The sequence below is a fragment of the Lipotes vexillifer genome, unplaced genomic scaffold (genome assembly GCF_000442215.2).
Source record: "Lipotes vexillifer unplaced genomic scaffold, Lipotes_vexillifer_v1.1 scaffold1594, whole genome shotgun sequence".
Classification (NCBI taxonomy): domain Eukaryota; kingdom Metazoa; phylum Chordata; class Mammalia; order Artiodactyla; family Lipotidae; genus Lipotes; species Lipotes vexillifer.
In genome coordinates this window covers 56679-60424 of record NW_006788783.1, presented here as the reverse complement: position 1 = coordinate 60424, position 3746 = coordinate 56679, and positions in this window count along the sequence as shown.

The window sequence follows — 3746 nt, the reverse complement described above, 5'->3', positions numbered from 1 at the left end:
TATATATATATATACATACAGAAATATATAACTTTTTCAGATTCTTTTCCGTTATAGGTTATTACAAGATATTGAGTACAGTTTCCTGTGCTATACAATAGGTCCTTGTTGTTTATCTATTTTATATATAGTAGTGTGTATCTGTTAATCCCAAACTCCTAATTTATCCTCCCCACCCTTTCCCTTTAGTAACCATAAGTTTTTTCTCTATGTCTGCGTGACTCCAACTTTTCTGATCACATGGAAGAAGATTTTCACCTATTCGTGCTAAATGAAGAATAAATATCTCTGTGATCGCACTTTGGAAGTTGTGTTTAAAGGTCTGGTCTTTGGGACATAATGTCCGTTTTGTTAAAATTTGAGTTTCCATTGGCCTGGTTTTCTTTTAGATTCAGTCTCAACTTTTCAAGTCCAAGGCAGAGATTTGGGTTTCTTTTCTTGTGTCCCTGGAACACGATGCAGTCCCTCAGTTTTCAGACTGAACTCCAAGTGAGAAATCCTCAGCATCAGGATGGTCTCCAAAACCAGGAGATAAAGAGTCCACTTTAAACAACGGTCAGGCAAGACAGTGGTAGTCGGGTAAGACCCCCCCCCCCCACGAATCCCCCCACTCCACCACCACGAACAGTACCAGAACCTCCACATTCCCGCAGCTCGATCCCTGGAGAAGTCTGAAGCCACAATGCGCTTGCTAGAAGAGGAGAAGCGCAAGAACAAGGAGGGAAACCTAACACCCACCGGCTTCCCACCTTTCTTTCACTGCGGGCTGCTGGCTTCCTACAGGCTTGTGCTGAAGGAGGCAAAGTCCCAACTTTAAATCAGAGTTTTATGACACAGGACTGGACATTTACAATAGTGCCTATGTTCTGACTTCAAGTGATTTTATGACTTTTTATTACATAAGAATTTTTTTTTAAATGGTCATGGGGCCAGCATTTTGGTCCAGGGGCAAGGAAAAAAACAAGTCCACCAGGCCAATATAATGACACGGTTGGGGACAAAAAGAAAGTCACTTTATGACCACATACTATGAGTCATTTTTACTCAATGTGATGGTAACACATCAATGCTACATCTACCAGAAATCCTCCCATATTTCTGGCCTTTGAGTGGCCTCCAGATTTCCAGCACTAATCTGGATTTTTTCCCCCATGAGTCTGTCCCATGAGTCATTTTGGTGCAATTTTAGAGGAGGAACTTTGCTCATGCCAGCATCTTGCCTAAGAGTACCCATCCCCAGTCAGCCCAAACGTGACCTTTAAATTTGTAAAGGAGTATGCAAAGTTATAACTTAGATTCTTCTAGACATTTAATGGCTTCCTGAGTTGTTTTCAAACATTTCTTGAAATTCCTTTAGAAGACTATTAGTAAGAGTAGCACTAGCTGTTCTGACAGACAGACTCCCACTTCTCCAGGGCTTAAATCACACAGGCCAGCGTGCATGCTCCTGCCTTCCGCTCCACCGGCGGGCAGATGGCAAAGAGAATGAGAAAGGTGGTAACGGGCCCAGCCTGGAAGTGCCATACATCCCCTCTGCCCACACACCATTCTCTGCTCAGCCACGCACCGCATCTGACTGTAAGAGAAGCAGGACCATGTAGCTGACCTCCGTGCCAAGGAAGAGGAGGAAATGGGCTTGGTGGGTATTTAACAGGTGTCTGTCACACACACAAATACGTATATTAAGGATCCTATAACTGGTAATTGTAATAAGTGTTAAGATGTCAATGAATATTCACAGGATACCAAGAAATATGATGATAATTCTACGAGTCACTTTCTAAAGACTTTAGAAATGCAATCAATGCACACTTTAGTTGAATGCCTAATAGCCAATTGTTATGATCAATGCTTGGTCAACAACAAATAGCACCATCACAGAAGGAACCTTTGAAATTCAAGACTAAATCTGAAGTTTTATTCAAAATAAATAAAACTATCCTCTTATTAAAACATTCAGTAGTTGTTCAAATTTAAAGTAATTTTAAATACTTCATATTATAATAGTTTCTCAGCATGTCAGCTGCTAGATTACTGACGAGGTCATTGCTATACCTCATGACAACTGTCATTGTCAACTGAAGTATAAGTGTGTACTTATTACTGCAAGGGTTAAATACCATAACATTTAATGGCGATTGTGAAAGTTAAATTTAATCATGCATCTTATGTACAAAGATAATTATTAAGAACTTTTAAAAGGTTAAATACATTTGAAGATAGGTTGAAGGTTATAAGAATATTAAATATTAAGTAGGCAACTTTAGGAAGACTGTTGTATTCTTTTGAGTCAATAAATGTTTATAAGAATTTAAATAATATTTAATAAGGGAAATGTATTTAGCTCCTCTAAAGTTCTTGTATAATGAATATGCATTTATACAACTAACTGATAGAATTTCAGTGAACACAGAACATAGGAAGATTGTCACCCCATGCTACATCTAGGAACTCTCTAGAGTTTCAAATTAATCTGAACAACACGCCTTGATTATATGGCTGATGTCATTACCCCAGTTGAATATGGTGGTAACCTTAGCTGTTCCACAATCACTTCTCCAGCACGAGGTCAGGGATGGCCCAAATGACAGTGAAGATAGCACTTGACTCCAGTGTTTCAAAGGCCAAGGCTGAAGCCAAGTATGTAGTGGAGCTTAGAAAAATACCTTGGTCAGTGCCATACCGTGGTTTATCCTTTAAAAACTTATTAAATGCTTACCTCGTTTTAATGCCTTCTAGTAAGATTCCTACCCACAACAAGCACATGTGTCTGCTGGCGTTGATTCTGTATGTATTACTCATTCCCTTTTTCCAATGTCTGAGGCCTGCAAACACTTCCTGGCCCTCACCTTTCCCTTCTTCTAGCAGCTTGGTCCCCTGCTCTGCATCGAGGCTTCTGCCTGGGGTCTGACTGGGAATGTAACTAGCAGGTACCACCACATGGCTCCCCCTCAGTCCTACATCACTGCAGAGCCCTGCTCCCAGAATGGGCCTCTGAAAACACTTGTTTGCCTAAACACATCTAACTTTTCCATGCCTCTGGACATGGCCTTGGACAGCCTGGTTTTCCTTATTAGGAAAGACTCTGGGGACACTGCAGCCCCTCTTACCTTGCCTCCTACCCAAACCTGCCCTCATTACCATTTGGCTATTCCTCTGTCTGGGGCAGAAGCACTACTCAAACTTATTGGATTGTTTGGCTATATTCAGCATTTATTTCCCAGGAACAAAAACAAAATCCCCTTCCTCTGTATCTAAGGTTTCTTCTGCTGAGAGGGAGACTTATTATTCAGTTCAAGGGTCTGCGGGCAGAAAATAAGGATGTACCAAATAGAGGACATTTTACCTAAATATCAGTCTGATGAAATTAAACATATTCTAGGTCACACGCTTCCCCGTAGTTGGACCATTATTTTGCCAAAGGTTTCTATTTTTGCATATGTCCCTAAGGGAAGCCTGTTGTGTACATTTGAGTGGACTCTGAAATCAGCTTAACTTCATCTGAGTTCATTACCCCTTCTTATCTGTGCTGTTATTGGATCTCTGTGCCTCAGCTGTCCCATCTGTCAAATGGGACAAATACAAGCCCTTACTCCTCTAGATGGCTGGTTGTGAGGACTAATGAAACAACGTAGGGAAACATCCAGCAAAATGTTGGCCAGTTTCCCACCTCTCTTTCTGCCTATACCTTCCCCCATATTTTTTTTCCTCTCCAGAAACCCAGCCACACCTTGGATTTCTCTGAG